Below are 23,479 nucleotides of genomic sequence, written 5' to 3'. Positions count from 1 at the left end.
GGCATCAAGAATTCTTGGTGGTTGTCTTCCCCTCTTAGTTGGCTGTATAGTCTTTTTTGGTGTAGTTCCGAATAGTTTTGTTCTGTTGGTATCCCTTATTCCTGTTCATGTACCGTTGGATCTTATGTGCTTTGGCCTTATCATCTTCTATTGTTGTTTGTTTTAGTCCCCTCCTCTTGTACTTTGTATTTCTCGTTGAGTTCCTTCCTTGTTTTTCTTGCTTCTTAGCCTTTTTTCTGCCATCTCTTTCAGTTTAACTCAAGTCAGATCTCATCACCATGATTTGCTTTTCCAGACGCCTTTATTATTATTTTATTATTATTATTATTATTATTATTATTATTTTATTAATTAATTATTATTATTATTTATTCTTTCTTTCACAATGTTAATAATACCGATAATCCCACTCGTTAATATTGCAGATTATATAAATATAACTTCCTAGAACCAAACATTGATGAAACCTCAATAGCAAGTATGAGTATCCTCCAGAAAAACGCCTTAACCAAAAGTCACATTGGCACTGGAATAATTAATTAGAGAAGCAGCTCAACTGTCCCCACCTCTGAGGGACCTTTCTGTTTTCTTTCTATTACAGCCAGTTGTCTGCGAGAGCTTCTACGTACTTCTTGAGTACGCACGTACAGCCATGGTTCATGTGGATGTTCATAGAGGGGTTGTACCTGCACAACATGGTGAACGCTTACAGTCTTCCACGACAAACCTAATTACAGGTGAGAGGGGAATGTCGGGTGGCGTTGCTGTCAGACAAAGGGTTAGACAGGTGATGGGTTGAGAATTATTTTGATCAACTCTCTCTCTCTCTCTCTCGTCTCTCTCTCTCTCTCTCTCTCTCTCATTTCCTTTTAGATTTTTGCATGCACATACAAATATATATATATATATATATATATATATATATATATATATATATATATATACTATATATAAATATATAATATATACATATCATATTTATATATTCTATATATATATATATATTATATATATATATATATATATATATATATAATATATTTATATATATATCTAATAAAAGGAGATGAATTCTGTTGTTACAGAACATTTTTTTAACCTGTCATATATATATTATATATATATATATTATATATATATTATATATATATATATATATGTGTGTGTGTGTGTGTGTGTGTGTAATGTTATGTAGATGTATATATGTATATATATATATAATAATATATATATATAATATATATGATATATATATATATCGTGTGTGTGTATGCATGTAACGTTTTTCTATTTATATTCCATTTTTGTTTTTTTTCCCCACTAGACGGGTGGTTTGGGTTTAGAAAAAAAAAACTTGTAACCATCACATACATCCTTTATCAGCCGAATCGAGGATGAATTTTCGTTAAGAAAACCTCAACAACATAAGCTGCAGAGGCTCACCAGTAATGCCTCACCCTTTCAAAAGTTTTGCATATATTTCCTTTACATAATCCTTCTCACTCCTGCACTGTCTGGGTCATCTTCTTCCAAATTATACCCTGTCATCTTGTTTCGATCTTCTGTTATTCGTCTCTTTCTTTATCCTAACCATTATCCGTTCATTTTTCTCTCAAAAAACCTCATACTCATAACCTGTCTCTGTCTTTTCTGATCTCTTGTGTCATTCCTTCTCGTCAGATATTAGGCTGCTAGTTAGTTGTGATACGCTGTTAACTCATACCACTTCGGACTAAATCAGTCAATTGCAGGTACTCAGATCTAACCTGAAATATACCTTTTCCATTCATTTTAATTTTAGTTCCATTCTTTAGTTAGCGACGATACCATACATCTAAAAATCCTCCGTAGTCAGCTATGACACATTTACCTTTACTACTAGGTTTCATTATCAGCTAATTCACATCAAGTACCAAATTGCAGCCCTCCAGCATCAGCAGTTTTTATTTTATTCAAAGTGTTCCTCGTTGGACGAGTGGATTTCGCGCTCGGCTACCATTCCGGTGGTCTGAAATTCGATTCTCGGCTCCGCCAACGCGGAAACGGAGGAATTTATTTCTGATGATAGAAATTCATTTCTCGATATAATGTGGTTCGGATTCCACAATAAGCTGTAGGTCCCATTGCTAGGTAACCAATTGGTTCCTAGCCACATGAAAATATCTAATCCCTCGGGCCAGCCCTAGGAGAGCTGTTAATCGGGTCAGTTGTCTGGTAAAACTGAGATATACTTAACTTTATTTTATTTAATGTTAAAGTTAGCCATGGATCGTGCATCTAGCAGCACTTTCCTATTTATTGCTTTTTTATTCATTTCTCATATGGCTCCTTTTTTTTATGCCACTTTAAATCTTTAATTCCATCTCCTCTGCTACTTCCAATTCATTCTTTTTCTTCATTACTTTATGCATCTTTGATCCGTTCTTAGTCATCTTCTATAATAAATCCTTATTTTTTTGTAATTTTCTTGGTTTTTTTATCCTAATATTTTTCCTTCTTCTTTTGAGTATTTTTTCCTGGATTAAAATATCCCTGCTACTGCATTATATTATCACCCCTTCATACATTTCAAATGATTAAATTTTTTATTGTGATTTTCAGGTCGTTTTCCTTATTCTATCTAGTCATTATTTTCATCTTGCTGTAAGACTTTCTATTCACCTTGATCTATTTTATTATTAATTCCTTCTTCGTCACTATTCTCTTCTTATTCATATTCCTCCTTCCATTCCTCCTGCCTTTGTCCAGGTACTTGTTTTCCCTCTTCGATATCCGCCTGCCTATTATCCTCTCTCTCTCCCTCTCTCTCTCCCTCTCTCTCTCTCTCTCTCTCTCTCTCTCTCTCTCTCTCTCTCTCTCTCTTATTAATTTATCTTTAGGATTTTGAAATCCCCTTTCATCTTCCAGTTATTCCATCCCGGATTTCCCCTCTGCCATTTTATATGTCCTTCAGGACTGAATTCATCCTTTCTCGTTCTTCTCAAACGATTTTTATCTCTCGAATTGATTTCCTCTTCGTCATTTCTTCTTCATTCTCAATCCAGTGTCTTTTATTTCACTAGTTCCTTCTTTCCTCTACTTCCTCCTACTGTATTCATTTCCTTCTGGAATTTCTCTAATATTAAAATAATCTCATAAAGAAGGACCTTTAATTACAGTCTGTGATAGTGTTTACATAACTCAGCTTTGTGCCAGCACGGGCTCTTGCCTTTAATGGAACTGTCCGGAAGTTTGGTAACTGTAAAGGCGTAAGTGTTTGGTGTGGACCTCTGACTCAGGTTAACCAAAAAGACGTACGACTTTCTGCAGATGTATCTATTTGCTGAAAAAAACGTGCAGTTTATGATATCTAACATAATGGAAATAAAATTCTATTTTTATTTTGCATTTCCAGATGTAATGTCATTTCCTCTCTCTCTCTCTCTCTCTCTCTCTCTCTCTCTCTCTCTCATGCAGAAGGTAACCGCATCTTTCATATTATTCTTATCACAGGAATGAATAACTTTTTGTAGACAGTTCATTTATTTTTTTTCCTTGTACAAATTACAATATCTATATACTCTTTAAATCACGGCCCGTTTTTTTTCTCTCTCTCTTCCCAAAAAGGATGTTTTATGCAATAGGATGGGGTTTGCCTGTCATAATGACCGCCACCTGGGCTTCCACTACAGCTCTTTTGTATACGGACACAGAGTAAGTACTACGTACTACACCCCAGTAATGTGCAGTCAGTTCTGTAACAGTAGTTTTTTTGTATTTTATTTTCTCATGACCCTCACCGGCAAAACTGGAAGAACGTACGTACTGATTTGTCCTGTGTATGTGAGATATTAGAAATGTATCAGGAACGCGTGAACGGATTTGGATGAATGTTGAGCAATTCATTCACTCGTGGACTCATAACAAAAAGTTGTTTTGTGCGAGTGTGTGTGTGTGTGTGTGTGTGTGTGTGTGTGCGCTGGCGTTTAAGTGTACAAGTGCATTTAAAATGAAGACCTGTCGTCATGACTACCATCTCTTTCATTACAACTGAAGCATCTAGAACCAAACTCAATTGCTATAAGTTTTTTTTATTATTCTTCATTATATCTTCTTCCATTCACTGGTCTATATAATTGTATTCGTGGATAAGTATGCAGCAGTTTTGTTCTTTATTCAGTGTTCATGTTTTTCATTTTAGAACAAGTACTTAAAAGGAAGCTCACTAGGAATTGATGTTACCTTTCATTATCTGATCTAGCTCACCCTAACCTTGCCAAGAGCAGACATCTATCTATAATAATCAAAACAGAGTGGATCTTTCTTGTTTGTCCGCCACTGGTGGGGGCGGGGTTGGCAGGGAATCGGGAGGGTAGGGGAGACATGACACATCCACCCTCCTCCTGCAAACTTGTTTGTCCTCCCTGGGTGCGTGCGTGCCATCAAGCTTGGTGTATAATCATTCCTGACTATCTCGGTTTGAAATGATTTTTAATAACCTTTTAAACACAACAAGATAACGTTTACCATCCTTACATCAGATTACAACTCGTAAAGTGTTCAGTTGACATTTTAAATGAAAAGATACCCAAATAAGATCTATCCTGCCCTGAACTAAACAAAACAAATATTTAATTTTTAAAAACTTCGTCCTCTGTTCAAGGTTATGTTCACACCGGACATTTTTCCTGACGACAAAAAGCCATCTCTCGCCGCCACAGCAGATGTCTAAAGTAATGAGCTTATCAGCTTTCTGGCAGAGAGAGAGAGAGAGAGAGAGAGAGAGAGAGAGAGAGAGAGAGAGAGAATGGTGGCTGATTACCAGACAGATAGAGGCAAAGACAAATGATTTTAATGAGAAGATATCCCAACTTTGATAGGTTTGCTTATCCTTCACTTTTTCTTTTAAGCTTGTTCCATAGTCAATCATTTCAGTTTTCGGTAAAAGAAAACTATTGAGATGACTTTGTCTGTCGACCCTCATGTTAAAAACTAATGAGGCTCCAGGGCTGTAAATTGGTATATTGAACATCCACCTTCCAGCCATCAAAAATACCAAATTGCAGCCCTCTACCCTCAGTAGTTTTTATTGTATTTAACGTTAAATTTAGTATATTTGTGCGACCGACAGCGCATCAACATGCCACCACGGCCGGCTGAGAGTTTCATGGGCCACGGCACATACAGCATTATATCGTGACCACCGGAAGATAGATCTATTTTCGGTGGTCTTAATTATACGCTGTACAGAAAACTCGATTGCGCCGAAGAAACTACTGCGCATTTTTTACTTTTTAAAATAATAATGATAATAATTATGCAAGCAACTACAAGCTTCTCATGTCTAATTTTCCAAAAGGACGTTTGAAGGAAGAAAAGCTATGTTAAGTTTATTCCGGTACCCCACGAACATTTTAGTGGTTCTGTAATTGGTATTACCTCCTTATAAAGCAGAATTTCTTGAAATTATCCTCTCTCTCTCTCTCTCTCTCTCTCTCTCTCTCTCTCTCTCTCTCTCTCTCTCTCACCAAAATCTAGAATCTAAATATCTGGGCTCTCTCTCTCTCTCTCTCTCTCTCTCTCTCTCTCTCTCACCAAAATCTAGAATCTAAATATCTGGGCTCTCTCTCTCTCTTTCTCTCTCTCTCTCTCTCACCAAAATCTAGAATCTAAATATCTGGGCTCTCTCTCTCTCTCTCTCCAAAATCTAGAATCTAAATATCTGGGCTCTCTCTCTCACCAAAATCTAGAATCTAAATATCTGGGCTCTCTCTCTCTCTCTCTCTCTCTCTCTCTCTCTCTCTCTCTCTCTCTCTCTCACCAAAATCTAGAATCTAAATATCTGGGCTCTCTCTCTCTCTCTCTCTCTCTCTCTCTCTCTCATCCAAAATCTAGAATCTAAATATCTGGGCTCTCTCTCTCTCTTTCTCTCTCTCTCTCTCTCACCAAAATCTAGAATCTAAATATCTGGGCTCTCTCTCTCTCTCTCTCCAAAATCTAGAATCTAAATATCTGGGCTCTCTCTCTCACCAAAATCTAGAATCTAAATATCTGGGCTCTCTCTCTCTCTCTCTCTCTCTCTCTCTCTCTCTCTCTCCAAAATCTAGAATCTAAATATCTGGGCTCTCTCTCTCTCTCTCTCTCTCTCTCTCATATCCAAAATGTAGAATTTCTTGACAAATTATTTGGTTTCTGTAGCCTTGTGCTGAATAAACTCTCTCTCTCTCTCTCTCTCTCTCTCTCTCTCTCTCTCTCTCTCTCTCTCTCTCTTATCGTAAGCTGATAATAAAAAAATGCATATTCTGGGGGTTACCACGTCATATTACATGAGTTCCAATTTTAGGTTGCTGAATATATCAGATTTAAGACTTGCCGCTATGATATTTATATTTCTCGTTAAAGATATATCCTCTTTATTTGGGATTAATGTCGCAGCCTTACTAACGCTAATGAAGCTTCTTATAAGGAATTGAGTGACCGCTGGGAAGGAATTAAGTGACCGTTGGAAAGGAAGTAAGAGACCAATGGGAAGGAATTAAGTGACCGGTTGAAGGAATTAAATGACCAGTGGGAAGTAAGTGACCTGTGGGAAGGAAGTAAGTGACCGCTGGGAAGGAAAGAAGTGACCAGTGGGAAGGAATTAAGGGACCGGTGGGAAGGATTTAAGTGACCGGTGCAAAGGAGTTAAGTGATTGGTGGGAGGGAATTAAGTGACCGGTGGGAAGGAATTAAGTGACCGGTGGGAAGGAATTTAGTGACCGGTGGGAAGGAATTAAGTGACCGGTAGGAAGGAATTAAGTGACCGCTGGAAAGGAATTAAGTGACTGGTGGGAAGGAAGTAAGTGTCCTGTGGGAAGGAATTAAGTGACCGCTGGAAAGGAATTAAGTGACCGGTGGGAAGGAATTAAATGAGCAGTGGGAAGGAAGTAAGTGACCGGCGGGAAGGAATTAAATGACCGGTAGGAATGAATTAAGTGACGGAGGGAAGGAAATAAGTGACGGAGGGAAGGAATTAAATGACCAGTGGGAAGGAATTAAGTGACTGTGGGAAGAAATGAAGTGACTGGCGGGCAGGAATCAAGTAACCGGTGGGAAGAAATTAAGTGACTTTCGGGAAGGAATCAAGTAACCGGTAATTTGCCCAAGGTTCCTCTTTTATCTCTCTCTCTCTCTCTCTCTCTCTCTCTCTCTCTCTCTCAACCAAGATGTTCTAATTCCCAGCCGGATTACTGGTCGTTGTATGTGGCGTCATCTGGAACGTGTTTCCGACCGTCAGGAGATTCTTATTTATTTTTGTATTTATATCTTCCTTGTCAAGAAAAGCCGAATCGGCAATGCCAGACCATGATAAAGTCTCAGGCCTTTTCAAACGCTTGTTTTTATTTTTTATTTATTTATTCGTGTGTGTGTGTGTGTGTGTGTGTGTGTGTGCACTTTAAGATCTAGGGAGCACCCCAGTTTTGTGATGGTAAATAGTTTCGGCTGTGGAGAGAGAGACCTTACCTTACCTTACAGACCTTACATCTTGTTCGGGTTGCCCCAGGTCCCTCAGTGTGAGGCACCTCTAATGTCTACCAGAGAGTTGCTAGTACATCTTCCGGTATATTTTGCATCTTCCAATCTTGGATGGTCTGGGATGCAGTTTAGATATTTGTCGAGCTTATTCTTAAACACATCTACGCTCACTCCTGATATATTCCTCAGATGAGCTGGCAACGCATTGAATAGACGCTGCATTATCGATGCTGGTGCGTAGTGGATTAATGTCCTGTGTGCTTTCCTTATTTTTCCTGGTATAGTTTTGGGCACTATTAATCTACCTCTGCTTGCTCTTTCTGATATTTTTAGTTCCATGATATTTTCTGCTATTCCTTCTATCTGTTTCCATGCCTGAATTATCATGTAGCGTTCTCTTCTCCTTTCTAGACTATATAATTTTAAGAATTGTAGTCTTTCCCAGTAGTCTAGGTCCGTTAACTTCTTCTATTCTAGCTGTAAAGGACCTTTGTACACTCTCTATTTGTGCAATATCCTTTTGATAGTGTGGGTGACCATATCATATTGCAATATTCAGTGGACTACGAACATATGTTTTATAAAGCATAATCATGTGTTCAGCTTTTCTTGTTTGAAGTGCCGTAACAACATTCCCATTTTTGCTTTACATTTTGCCAACAGAGTTGCTATTTGATCATTGCATAACATGTTCCTATTCATCATCACACCAAGGTCTTTAACTGCTTCCTTATTTGTGATGGTCTCATTATTAGGTCCCTTATATGCATATAGCTTTCTTTCTCTGTCTCCATAATTTATTGATTCAAATTTATCAGAGTTAAATACCATCCTATTTACCTCTGCCCAATCATATACTTTGTTAAGGTCTCTTTGTAGAGCGTTCCTATCTTCATCACAAGTAATTTCTCTACTTATTCTTGTGTCATCTGCGAAACTACTCACTACCGAATCCTTAACATTATTGTCTATGTCTTCAATCATAATAACAAACAGTATTGCAGCTAACACCGTACCTTGCGGCACACCGGATATTACCTTGGCTTCATCCGATTTCTCGTCGTTTGCAATAACTATCTGTTTTCTGTTGTGTAAAATTCTTTTAAACCATCTTCCTACTTTATCCACGATATTGTGTTTTCTAATTTTTCTTCGCTAATATATTATGGTCTACTTTATCAAAGCTTTTGCAAAGTCTAAATAAACCACATCTGTTTTCATTTCCGCTTTTCATATTTTTGAATATGTTTTCACGGTGGACTAACAGTTGGGTTGTGTACTTTTTCCGGGTACGAAACCATGTTGTCCTTTATTAAACAAATTATTTTTTATTAAATGTTTCATAATATTTTTCTTCATTACCCTTTCATACACTTTCATAATATGTTTTGATGTTAGACTCACAGGCCTATAATTACTTGCCTCTAGTCTTGATCCACTTTTGAAAGTAGGGGTAATATATGCTAATTTGTGCTCATCATATATCTTGCCTGTATCTACACTTGTCTTAATAATATTGCAAGTGGCTTTGCGATAGAATGAACTACTTTCTTTAACAAAATAGCAGGAATTCCATCAGGCCCTGCAGCAGCTCCATTTTTAATTTCATAATAGCCTGCACAATATCAGCTTCATTAATATCTATGTCAGCTAAATATTCCACTATTTTCATCCCTTACTTCTATATCATTATCTTCATTATCTATTCTAGGGGTGAATTCTCTCTTATATCGTTCTGCCAGTATGTTGCAAATTTCCTTTTTTTCATTCGTTAATCTCCCTTCAATTCTCAGAGGGCCTATTTCTATTCTTCTTTTATTCATCTTCTTCGCATATGAGTATAATAGTTTGGGGTTTTGCTTGATATTTAATAGGGTTTTTTCTTCCAAGTCCCGTTTTTCATTTTCTTTTGATTGTATAATCTTTTGTTCTGCATTTTTCTATCTTACTTTTTAGTTCTATAACTTTTCCATGCATTTTTTTCTTTGCAAGACCTTTTTTCCACTTTCTGATTTTCTGGAACAAGATCCTTCTGTCTCTTGGTATGCATGAATGATGTTTACTTTTCTTCTTCGGTATATATTTTTCCACTATTATCTCCAAATATTTTTATATAATATCTCCGTATTTACCCTTATGTCATCACTTACGAAAATGTTATCCCAATCTTTGTTTAATTCTTCATTATTTCTGACCATTTTATATTTTTACTTTAGAAGTTGTATTTTCCATATCCTTCCCACTTTTCATTTCTTGCTTATCTCTATTTTCACTTGCTTTGGAATGAACTGTTAATTCTATGACATTATGGTCTGAAATACTCGCATTATAAACTATTATTTCTTTAACATAATTCATCTCGTTCACAAATACTAGGTCTAAAGTATTTTCCTTTCTTGTTGGCAGGTGATTTATTTGTTGAATGTTGTATTCTAGTAGCATATCTAATAGCTTTCAAATTGCCTCTTATCTTCTGCACTACTATTACTCTCTTTTTTATATGTATAAGACAACCACAATCTCCTATTCGTTCTTCCATTCTACGAAAGGAAAGTTGAAGTCACCAGATAGGAGAATAGCCCTCAGTCCTTGTGATTTCTACATATATCATCCAATTTTTCAATTATTAAGTCAAACTCTTTAGTATTAGGAGGTCTATATATTACTATGTTCATCATTTTTCAGATTCAAATTCTACCGCTATTATTGTTCACATTCTGAGTTACTATATTTCTCATATATTTTTCCTTGTTTTTTGCTCTTTCCCATATATTGCGGTTCCCCCTTGATTCCTATTTTTTTCTATCTGATATATAAGTTTGGAACCCTTTTATTTGATCATCATTCCCAGTCTCTTGGGATACCATGGTTTCACTTATATTCATTATATCTATTTTTCTTTTCATTTTGGGTTAGTTCTTCTAAGTACTCTATTTTCTTTTTGAGTTACTCGTAACTAAAGCCTGCGCATTCATCACTATGATGGTTTGCGTGTTTTTCTCCTTCATTTAATACTGGTAGTAATAAGGATTTTCCCATGTCTCTTTCCTGTTCTGGTATGTTGTTCTTTTTTTCATTTCCAGAAATTCTGACATTAAAAAATCCAACTTTTTCCATAATATTTGATCTTCCTTCATCATAATTATTAATTTTGTGTCTGAAGTCTGCAATTTTCTCCGTTTCTGCAATATCCTCTTGGCATAATAAATACAGTTATTATCTCTTGAGTAGAATTTCGGAGCTGATGCTTTGAAATTTTTGCTGACACCTCTGCATATCTCATTGGTGGTTTGCTTTTCTCTTTTACCTGATATTCTGATTTCTCTCTTTATTTGTTTCTTTCTATTTTGGATTTATTACTTGGTTGGTTATTTATTTGATTATGATTCATGGCTACAGGGTGCATATATTTGCATTTTTTTGTCGAACTTACATCCTTTTCCTTCTTTTAGGTTTTTACATATTTTTGGATGCAGATCTCTGCAATCATCCCCATATCCATCTAAGTATGCACATTTACCATATATTTCATAGTTTTGACATATCTTAGGAGAGAGAGAGAGAGAGTTTGCCCGGCATTAAGCTTGAGAACCTATCTTTAATGTAACGAGTGTATCAGACGAAGAAAATATGCTTGTATTCTCCCTCTCTCTCTCTATGTAAATATATATATATATATATATATATATATATATATATATATATATATTATATATATATATATATATATATATATATATATATATATATATATATATATATATATATATATATATATATATATATATATATATATATATATATATATATATATATATATATATATATACATATATATATATATATATATATATATATAATATATATATATATATATATATATATATATATATACTATATATATATATATATATTATATATGATATATATATATATATATACATATACTATATATATATATCATATATATATATATATATATATATATATATATATATATATATATATATATATATATATATATATATATATATATATATATATATATATATATATCCTAGGCCTAGGGTTCTTGATTAATAATATATTGCCAATAACCTATGGAATGTGAAGAACAGAGCAGAGGCAACGACCCGAGAAAAGCTGACAATGAGTTTCTATGGATGGCGTAAGATAAAACTGCTTAGTTAGACAAGTCAATGTACGATAGTTTATTAACTCTTCTCAAAGTGCCTTTGTGAAACTGGATGCGGCCAGTAATCGTGAGGCGTTAACGAACTGTGCGTTCGTATGTGCGTGTGCGCCTCTTTCTGTTAAAAGTGTATCATACACAAGTCTATGGGGGATTTTGATAGAGGCGTCTTCGAGAGAAAGGCAAGATGCCGTGGTGCTCACCGGGAGTTTTTATGATATAGTGCTTTAAGTGTTCCGGCTGCTTGGGTGAGTGTTGAAGTATTTTAGCCGAAGACTGGCTTGTTATCTATTTGACATGTTTGTCGTAATATCCAATCTTTAGTCTCTGATTGTTTAACTTGTGTGTACTTATGGGATGTGTTCTGTGTCTTTGAAACAGACGGTTCTGGCAATGGACCGACAGAGAGTCCCAGATGGATATAGAGATGATTGGTGTGACTATAACTGTTCAGACATTTTACCGTTGGGGTTTTAATTGAATTGATTCCTTATTTATTCATTGTTAATAAAGGTATCTTTTGTAAGGCAACTCTCTCATTTTCATTACCTGTTAGAGTGGAGAGAGAGAGGTGGAGAGAGAGAGAGGAGTTGCCGAGAGAGAGAGAGAGAGAAAGAGAGAGGGGCTGTGTGTATTAGTTTGCCTTGACGCTCGAGTTACACGTTTACCAAATAAATAATGGGAAATGTCCCCATTACAGGTTTTGGTGGCGAGCGGTTAAAAAGTGGTATAAAAGTTTTTTTTATGCCTGGGAACGCCAATGAAGAGATAGGTGACCTGTTAAAAATAAAGGGGTTATGGCTTGCGATAGTTTTCGAACGACAAAGCCTTTGTGGGATTGTGGAAAATTGTTAAATTGTTAGTTACTTGGTGAGAAAAAATGAGAAATATCTATCTGTTAACTGTGCAAAGGGGAGAGGGTAGGATTTTCTTGGACTCAGCATTTTTCCCAAGGAGTCAGCCTAGGAGCAGTGGGCACACTCAGTGTGACTTTTGCTTGTGTAATGACGAGTGCATCCCGAGATGGCCGTGCGGGTGTTGTTATTAGTGCATTACGCGAATTCCGAGTTCTTTTTGTTCCCATTGTGGAGTGGTGAGTGTTAAAGAGTGTTGTGTATGTTTTTTTTTTTAATATTTCAGGGTTATGGGGTTGGTTCAAGAGGTCAAAAAAAAATTTTGTCTTTGCCCATAGTAGCAGAAGTGACGTGTTTTCTTTATTTGCGCGTGTTTATGATAGACGTATTCGTCTTTGTTTAAAATATGAGGGTGTATAGAGATGTGTTTGTGCATGTGAACTGTGCTTAGATAGCATATCTAGACAGAGCGGCCACTGAATTTCACGGGCTCAGCCCATTTCTGCTAACCGCGCAGAGAGGCGCATTGCGAGGGGAGTATGACCTGCCTCTGGGGATAGTGCATGTGCATGCAAGGGTACCACTGGCCTCCCTAAGAGGGGATTGCAGGGAGATGGGTACTACTGGTCTGCCTCGGGCTGTTCTGTCGCTTGACTGAGGGGTTGTTCTAACGGGAGGGAGAAATTTTTTTTTTTTACCTTTTTTTTTTTCTCAGTGGTGGTGAACTCCTTTTTTTTTCTTTGTGTCGGGGTGTTGGGGGATGGGTTTGCCCTTGACAATGAATTTCCAATACTAAGACATCAGCTGATTGATTAGTTGATGAAGTGAAATGCCCGTAGAGTCTTTCTTTTAGAAAAGAGATTTTTTTTCCTCTTGGATGAAGAGAAAAGGAAATAAAAAGAGAATTGAAATGCATTGTATGGGTGTATGTTTTCCTTGTGCCTTGGGAGACACAAATATAAAGGGGAGACACAGATTATTATTTTTTTTTTATTGTGTTGGAGGGATTACTTTGAAATACCGATGATTGGTGTTGTGTCTGTGGATGTGGCAATGGTGTTGCATCTGGAGAAATTGTGTGTCATAAGATTCAGCATTACTGTTGTATGCTATTTTGAATTTACCCTTACTTGAGATCTTTGGAAGAGATTTGTTGCTATGGAGAGTTATTATTATTGTTATTAATAATTATTATACTTGAGACGTGTCACGGGAGGGTTGCTTAAGTATAATTATCATTACGGGAGACTTGTTTTTGTTTTTGCGAGAGATTTGAGATATTTATTTTATAATTATTACAGATAATTGTTCATGGAGAATTATTACAATGAATTAATGAGAGAAGTCTTGTCTTAACTATTTGTTGAGTTTTTGTAACTTTGGAGAATATTTCAGTCATTCAATGATATGTTTTGCTGAATCTTGATGAATCTGACTGAATCTTGGTGTATTGAATCTTGCTGAACTTGTGGTGTATTTTGTACTTAATTTTTGGAGAATGGATAAGCATTAACGTTGGTGATATTTTTTTTTATACTGATACTGGTGATTTTGATGATAGCAAATTTTGGTGATTTTGCTGATATTGATATTTCTGATACTTATTTTTTATATATACTAATAGGTGGGTGTTTTAATGCCATCAAGGGTGGTGAAATTTTTTTTGAATTTGGGAGGAACTAACAACACATTATTTTTGTTTTTTCCTTTTTTTATGAGTTCAGCAGATAATTGCTTGACATCTAGTGAGTCACGGGTGATAGTTAACAATGCCGTTGATTTTTCTTTTCTCCTTTTTTGGAAGTTAGCCATCGCTGACACAAGTTTTTTTTTCATCATGAGTGAATTTGAATTTGTTTTTTCTCTCCAGTTGGTGTGAATATTTTTATTATCTCAGTTCGTGACTCTGAGTCATTGTTTGGGAACGTGCTTGTGTTTCAGCTGTTTGATGCTGTGGAGAAATTTACGGGAGAATTCTTGCATGTTTTGAATGCATACGTAGTGGTACTACACTTTTTCTCTGGATATTTGTGTTCCAGAAATTGTGAGTTTCTTGCACAATACATTTGTTGTATTTGTGACAACTTTGTGAGAGATAGGAAACTTGGCTAAGTTTTCTAGTGGCCTATGTCGTAGTGCATATGGAGAAGTCTTGGCTAAGACACTGTGGATTTCGAATTCTGTTATAATGAGTTGGTGATTTTTTCTAGAATTTTCTAGACAGTTTTATTTGCCGAGTTTTTGCCCTTTTTCAGCAATTATGCTAAATGGAGAGAGTTTTATAGTTTTTGACTATAACATTGAGTTATTCTCTGGAGAATTGAGATATATTATTTTGGAGTTATAATTTGAGATATAATATATTGGAGATATATTTTTGGCCATTTTTGATATTTGCCAAAGGTGATATGAGCTATGTTTAGTTCAATTATTTTGCAGTCATCTTTGTTGCAAATGGAGACACATATTTGGAGATTATGGGGCAATATTTGTGAGTTGCCTTGAGTGCACATCTTTTTTGGAGATATGATTTCATTTTTTTTATATTCCTTTTTGGAGATATATTTTTTTGGAGCCTTGTCTTATTCCACATGGAGTTATTGGGGAAATAGAGGTAAATATTTTTATTTGCCGAAATAGAGGTGATTATATTCTTTATTCCTGGAGTGGTGGTTTTTTTTATTAACATGTGGCTATTGGAGAAATATAAGGGGAGTGGTTATTAACCAAATGGAGGAAATATTTTTTATATCCAGAGTGGTGTTATTATTAATATGGTGTCACATAGATATATATGGACCCTTTTTGTGGTTATGGAGTTTGTCTTTTCGAGCAAGAGAAGATTTCTGTGGCTCTTTCTCTTTGATTTCATGACTATTTAGAGGCGAGTGTCATTGCTGCATTACGAGTCCTATGGAGATGTGTGCATTTTTTTTTATGTTCACAGGTGTGTTATTTTGGAGGCATATAATTGGGCAAAGTCATGTTGAGAGAATACGTCTTTGAGACAAATTTTTGAACACATTAGTCATATCCTGGAGTTAATTTTGTGAAATGTATTAACTAGACCTTTTTCTATAGAATCATGAGTTTCCAAACTTGTGTGTCTGACTGGACATTTTTTATGCCGCAGTTTGAGCATACGTCCGCAGGTGGATTTTTCTGCTGACAAGCGATGTGATGAGCCGTGGGCTGACTCTTTTCCTCTGATGGTGATAGCTCAGAGCTTTTGCAATATCTGGAAATGTTGACAATAGCATTTTACGAAAGCGCACGTGTGAGAGTTTGCTTTCTGGCCTTGTTGGTCGATAAAGTTGCGATGTCGAGAAATTCCGTAACTTTACATGGAGCATTTCTTGGGAAAACGCGGGGAGTTATGCATATTATACATGTATTATGTATTTTGTGATTGGGGGAAATCTACTTGTGGTTATCTTTATTTTTATTTTTCTTCCTTTTCCTACGAGAAATGTAATTGGGGATTGAGCTTAAATAGCATTTTTTTTTATCGGGAGATGTGATTTGTCGGGGTTGTTGTTTACGTAAATGGGAGTTTGACATTAAGTCTCATTGGGATTAATTGTATGAGCAGTAAAGGGGTTTTTGCTGTTAAACATTGGAGATTTTTACTGATTTTGTGGGTTGCTGTAATATCAGAGCTTGAGAGAACATTTTGGGTTAGGGTGTGTTTCGTGATTCTTTTTTTTTTTTCCTTGGGCTCATTACGATTTTTTTTTTTTTTTTTTTTTTGTGAGAACATTTGAGTTTGAAATGTGAGTGCAGAAGTCCGTGGAGTTGCTGTGATTTCTGAGTTGTGTGTGTGCTGATGTGTGAGTTTGGAGAATTGAGTTGGAGAACTTGATGTTTTTTTTTTCCTTTGAGAGTTGCGATAATGACTTATCATTTAGTAGTCATATTAAGGGAGTTAATTGGGAGACGTTCAGTTAGTATTTCTGACCTTTTGAGATCGTTGTTTGATAGAAGTAGTATGTCTGGGTTAATTTTCTTGGATTGAACAGTGACTTGACTGACATACTAACACACCAAAAAGTCATTTCCCAACGCCAGCCAAAGACGTCCACCAGCCCGTGGCCAGAGAGTGTTGGCTTGGTCGTTTTGTCCGTGGTGATTACAAGAGTTTCCACGATGGTGATTACGAGAGTCTTCAAGTTCAACAACGTGTCTTTTGGGGATCTGCAGAAGCCGTGAGAAGTCTTCTACGATGAGGGAGGCATTCCGTCTTCCTACAGCCTGCTACAGTTCGCAGACAAGCAAAGAGGGATATTCAAGAATCCGAAGAGAGAAATCCTAGTGTTATTTGGAGATAAAAGCGTAACAGACTTTATTTTATAATGTCAGAGACGTGCAGTTATTACTTATATTTTATTTTAAGCCGGCCAATGTGTTTTGTATTATATAAGCTATTTTGCTAGGTGGGAGCTAGCATGAGGTGGCCGAGCAGTATTAGGCCTAGGGTTCTTGATTAATAATATATTGCCAATAACCTATGGAATGTGAAGAACAGAGCAGAGGCAACGACCCGAGAAAAGCTGACAATGAGTTTCTATGGATGGCGTAAGATAAAACTGCTTAGTTAGACAAGTCAATGTACGATAGTTTATTAACTCTTCTCAAAGTGCCTTTGTGAAACTGGATGCGGCCAATAATCGTGAGGCGTTAACGAACTGTGCGTTCGTATGTGCGTGTGCGCCTCTTTCTGTTAAAAGTGTATCATACACAAGTCTATGGGGGATTTTGATAGAGGCGTCTTCGAGAGAAAGGCAAGATGCCGTGGTGCTCACCGGGAGTTTTTATGATATAGTGCTTTAAGTGTTCCGGCTGCTTGGGTGAGTGTTGAAGTATTTTAGCCGAAGACTGGCTTGTTATCTATTTGACATGTTTGTCGTAATATCCAATCTTTAGTCTCTGATTGTTAAACTTGTGTGTACTTATGGGATGTGTTCTGTGTCTTTGAAACAGACGGTTCTGGCAATGGACCGACAGAGAGTCCCAGATGGATATAGAGACGATTTGTGTGACTATAACTGTTCAGACATTTTACCGTTGGGGTTTTAATTGAATTGATTCTCATTTTCATTACCTGTTAGAGTGGAGAGAGAGAGGTGGAGAGAGAGAGAGGAGTTGCCGAGAGAGAGAGAGAGAGAGAGAGAGAGAGAGAGAGAGGGGCTGTGTGTATTAGTTTGCCTTGACGCTCGAGTTACACGTTTACCAAATAAATAATGGGAAATGTCCCATTATTATATATATATATATATATATATATATATATATATATATATATATATAATATATATTATATATATATGTATATATATATATATATATATATATATCTATATATTATATATATATATATATATATCTATATATATATATATATAAAACGTATATACAATGACTGACGCTAGAATTCAGAGCATGTGCCCCAAGTTCTCCGGGGAGCTGCTCTAACTTCAACTTCCTGCGATGCAGGAAAATAAATATCATTAGGAATTTCTTCACTTCGAACAATGCGGACTAAGTTTGACCTCCACTCTGGCGCTGAGGAAATTGCTGTGGCTTTCCTTTTTAACTCGTGCAGTTGGAACTTCAGAAGTTCGAGCGAAGGTGCAAATATAATACAACCCTAATATGATTCTCCTTGCATTTTAATACATTTTTATGAGTTAATTCTTTGATTTATTATTATTTTTATTAATAAGTGAGGTCTCCTCTTTCTGTATTTCCCTTAAATTGGCCTACGTTGAGAAGTTTCCGTATTCTCTTTTCATGCCCTGAAGGTGTGAAGTTAACAAGGGTAAGAAGTTCGTTCACAGTAGGAAGTTGATTAGTCTTTAATAAAGTATTCGTAAAGCATATTTAAACTTGTATAAATTCGTCTTTAAGTCAAATGTTAAGACATATATTTTTTTAATTATGATTCATCTACAAATTCTTTTAATGGAGTCGAGGTGATTATTTACAATGGTATGAATTCGCTTTAACTAAGCATATCTGCTTGACCTTTAAGTGAATAAGTGAATAAGTGATATAGTTTATGTTGTCTTTCCAACAGTGAAAGAAAAGCAAATAGAATGATGGGAATTGTTCACGACAGACTTGTTTTCGCTTGCTACACGCGCTGGAACCTGTTGATGCTGTCAACCCTTCCCTCTTGATTCCCTACATACCCCGCCCCCGCTTGGGCCGAACAAACAGATTTTTTTCAGGAGGTGGGACAAACAGGTTTTCAGGATGAGGGTAGATGTCTCCCCTACCCTCCCGTTCCCTACCTACCCAGTTTTGGGTCCTCTTATTAGGTAGTCAAGTAAGTAGTCTTTATAAATTTCAAGTTATCTTCGTTCTATTGACATTCTTGCGATAAATAATGACAGGTAGTCCATTTGATTAATTATTTTTCGTAGATTCTAAGAATTCGACTGAAGGTTAACAAAGAAATTGAAATTTCTTTTATCTCCGAAGCCTCATTACCGTGTTTTCATCTCCAAAGCCTTATTAGTGTGTTTTCATCTCCAAAGCCTCATTAGTGTGTTTTCATTTCCAAATCCTCATTAGTGTGTTTTCATCTCCCAAGCCTCATTAGTGTGTTTTCATCTCCGAAGCCTCATTAGTGCGTTTTCATCTCCGAAGCCTCATTAGTGTGTTTTCATCTCCGAAGCCTCATTATCGTGTTTTCATTTCCAAAGCCTCATTATTGTGCTTTCAGGAATCTGATATGGTTCGAAAGCACATATGACTTGCAGTATAACCAAAGCTTGACTGTACATTAGATGTTTTTTATTCACGAGATTTAGAGGTGCGATGGAAATCCCCAACCGACTTCATCATTCAGCTTAGTCGCAAGTCTCAGCGACGAATGTGTTGCTTTTTTGTGGAATGAACTCTGTCCTTGATAACCTTCTCCACCTTAATGCTCTTTGGAAATCTGAAACAGATATTATGGAAAATTGGACGGTACGAATTTAAATCTTAAAAAAACCTAAAGCTGCTTTTTGACTCTCCTCTCTCTAAAATCAATTTAAATTTTTCGACTTTGGCTTACTCTATGTTGCATTGCAACATAACTCTCTCTGTGTGAATAAAGGTGGCATTGCGCAACTGTAGCTGTAAATGATGCATATTAAATTTCAAATCTTATCTAAAAAAGTACGGACCACGCCATAGAAAATTTTCAAGATATTCCCGTACATTAGTCATAAGTTATATTCACACGGCTTCTTTTTCATATGTACGCGCACAGTATGATACACACACACACACACACACACCACACATCCACACACACACACACACACACACACACACATATATATATATATATATATATATATATATATATATATATATATATATATATTATATATATATATATATACATATATGATATATATATATATAATATATATATATATATATATATATACATATACATATACATATATATATATATTATAATATAATATTATATATATATATATATGAATATATACATATATATGTATCTAAATCCATTTGATTATTATGACCTTCCTCTTCAAGAAATTTTCAAAAGCTCGTCTCTAATCTCATTTGAATTTCGTGTGGTATATTAAGGTACAGTTCGATTCATTTCGACTATTCATTCTAAACCATGATTGTTCTAACGTCACTGGACAAGTCTTGGTACCATCAGTTTAGTTACTAATCTTAAACCATACTGAATGTTCAGGCTTTGAATATTATTGACAGATAGTGCACGGGAGTCTTATAACTCTAAGCGTGAGGTTATTGACGAGTATACCATTATTTATACCATTCCCAGCGATCCTCCGTGTTTTGCGTTTGATTTAATATGCCCATTTGTGAAAAGGAAGATTTCCCATTCCTCAAGCAAAGATGTCTTTTACCAATCACCAAGAAGCAATTTATTCACAAATGAACTTGTTTTGAAAAGCCATCAAAGTTTTGATCTCCCAGGTCAGGGGTGGTTCTTAACAGCCATACCCCTTGGGGGTATGACAACCACATGCTTGGGGAATGAGACTTACTCTCTGGATATTTGTATATATTTGATTTTAATGTGTCAATGTGTACATGGGAATAATTTGGAAAAGAATAACTACATAAAGCTATAAATGCTCTTGATTTTTTGTACGTTCTATTCCTAGCTATTTATACCTAAAGTATGTATTGAGCTAAGTATATTAAGTATTTTGTCAACAAATAGGACTTGAGCGATATTGGGCAAATCATTGGGGGTCTGGAGTCATCAAAAGGTTAAGAACCCCTGTCCTAGGTACTAAAGATAGGTTCAAAATAGGAAAGAAGTCTTCCAAATGGTTATTCATCTTATAAGTCACATTTACAGGAAGTAGGAGGTTTGTTTATTCAATCCAATTTTGGGTTTTTGACTTCTCGTATCTGTATTCTCAAGCCTGAGGGGTCATCACGTGGTCACATAGGTTTGGGTCTTGCAGCATCTTTAAATTCCATTTTTTTTTTTTTTTTTGCTAGTCAGGATGACCAAACTCATAAAGATTAAACTCTTTGATGAGGTCACTCGATTTCCTTATTATCCTAATTACATTCAATCGCCACTAGCAATTGGAAAATCCAGCGTTCCAAACGAAACTGGACTCCTTTCATATGTAAATGGATACTTTGAATGCCAGTGATGCAAGGGGTGATTAATTTATTTAAGGTTTATCAAATCGTAATAGTTTGCTTTAATGTTTAGAATAAATTTTCGGTCATATGCTCAGCTAATGAAACTGGTGGATAAACTTTATGGCTGAAAGCACTCGATGAATTGAAAAAGCAAGAGAAATGAAATCAGCTTATAGCTTTGTTGTTTTTGACTCATTTCATTGAAGTTCTCTCTCTCTCTCTCTCTCTCTCTCTCTCTCTCTCTCTCTCTCTGTCTCTGTCTCGAAAACTCCCAATAATTAGTTACCAAATTCTCTCTCTCTCTCTCTCTCTCTCTCTCTCTCTCTCTCTCTCTCTCTCTCTCTCTGTCTCGAAAACTCCCAATAATTAGTTACCAAATTCTCTCTCTCTCTCTCTCTCTCTCTCTCTCTCTCTCTCTCTCTCTCTCTCGGGAGAGAGATATAGCGAGAAAACTCCCAATAATTAGTTAACTTGTTACGAGTTCTTCGTTCCCCTTTCTTTTTTTGGTTATTATTCTTAATTCTTCTGCTCAACAAACTAATCTCTCTCTCTCTCTCTCTCTCTCTCTCTCTCTCTCTCAGGTCCAGTATACTTTCACGCACTGGGTTGCCCTTCCCGCCGGCGTCTACACTGTAAATAATAGATACAGAAAACAGTTTGTTAGCTGTAGATTGTTCAGAAATAGGTACAGTGTGTTGGAGGATCTTATAACACCTTATATTCTTTTGCACATTTCATTTAGCCTTATTACAAATCTACGCAAGTGTAAGCTGTTGGAAACGATGCCTTATGAGCTTAAAAGAGTAACATTTAATTACGATATCGCGTTTATGAGACATTTAAAAGCGTGACTTAATTTTCTCATATTAAGTGAGTACTTCTGTGTATTCTGGTTTTATTATGCGTGTAATAGAGGAGCTCAGGGACTTCCGAATAGATTGCGATATTTCCTCATGAATATTCATCAGCGTTAATTAGAAATCTCCCAACCAAGGTGAACTAAAACTCTATTCGAGGTATATCAGTGAAATATAAAGAGAGAGTATTTAGTTGTTTTGGATGAGTCACATATTTTTTTTAGGGGGTGGGGAGCGAGTGGCAAGTAAATATCAAAGATCTGCAATCATCATGATGCATTAGCTTGCCAAATTCGAAATTTTGCATTCCAAATTATTGCCAAGCCAAATTCGAAAATTTGTATTCCAAATTAATATCTTGCCAAATATGAATTTCGCATTCCGAATTAGCATCCTGCCAAATTCGAAATTTTGCATTCCAAAGTAGTACTTGCTAAATTCGAAATTTTGCATTCCAAATTATTGCCTTGCCAAATGCTAAATTTTGTATTCCAAATTATTGCCTTGCCAAATTCGAACATTTGTATTCCAAATTATTGCCTTGCCAAATTCGAAAATTTGCATTCCAAATTAGTACTTGCCAAATTCGAAATTTTGCATTCCAAATTAATACTTGCCAAACTCTAAATTTACATCCCAAATTAGTATCTAGCCAAATTCGAAATTTTGCATTCCAAATTAGTACTTGCCAAATTCGAAATTTTGCATTCCAAATTAGTACTTGCCAAACTCTAAATTTCCATTCCAAATTAGATATCTAGCCAGATTACAAATTTTGCATTCCAAATTAGTAATTGCCAAACTTGAAATTTCCATTCCAAATTAGTATCTAGACAAATTCGAAATTTTGCATTCCAAATTAGGACCTTGCCAAACTCGAAATTTTGCATTCCGAATCACTGGAAAGTTCGATATTTTAGACTCACTATTTATGAATAATGCTTATTACTTTTGACCCTTCCTAAAAATTTCTACACATAAAGCTGTAAACAGTAAATTTGGAAAAATTCACACCATCCGAATTGCAAGGCCCAGAAAAAATATTAGATACTGAATTTGCGTCTAGACAGCAGAGACTGAGAGACTTGTAATTGATTAGCTTGCTTCTAAAAGGTAATGAGAGAGAGAGAGAGAGAGAGAGAGCGAGAGAGAGAGAGAGATCCTTTTATACGTAGAGAGACAGACAGATCCTTTTATACGTAAGGAGCGACGGAGAGATCTTTTTATACGTTGTAAGCTCGCTTAGAAGAGGTATTGAGAGAGAGAGAGAGAGAGAGAGACAGACAGACAGACAGACAGACAGACAGACAGAGAGAGAGACAGACAGAGAGAGAGAGAGAGAGAGAGACAGAGAGAGAGACAGAGAGAGAGAGAGAGCCCTTTATATGATGAACTTGTTAAAAGGTATTGTGTTT

General features: G+C 35.8%; 1 pseudogene; it reads left to right on the top strand.

Moving 5' to 3' along the window:
- Window positions 1-23,479, top strand: part of LOC135212923 (PDF receptor-like) — a 267,896-nt pseudogene that overhangs the window by 158,784 nt on the left and 85,633 nt on the right.

The sequence above is a fragment of the Macrobrachium nipponense genome, chromosome 42, assembly GCF_015104395.2.
Source record: "Macrobrachium nipponense isolate FS-2020 chromosome 42, ASM1510439v2, whole genome shotgun sequence".
NCBI classification, from domain to species: domain Eukaryota; kingdom Metazoa; phylum Arthropoda; class Malacostraca; order Decapoda; family Palaemonidae; genus Macrobrachium; species Macrobrachium nipponense.
The sequence above is the reverse complement of the archived record's forward strand: the minus strand, read 5'-3'. Positions and strand labels throughout refer to the sequence as shown.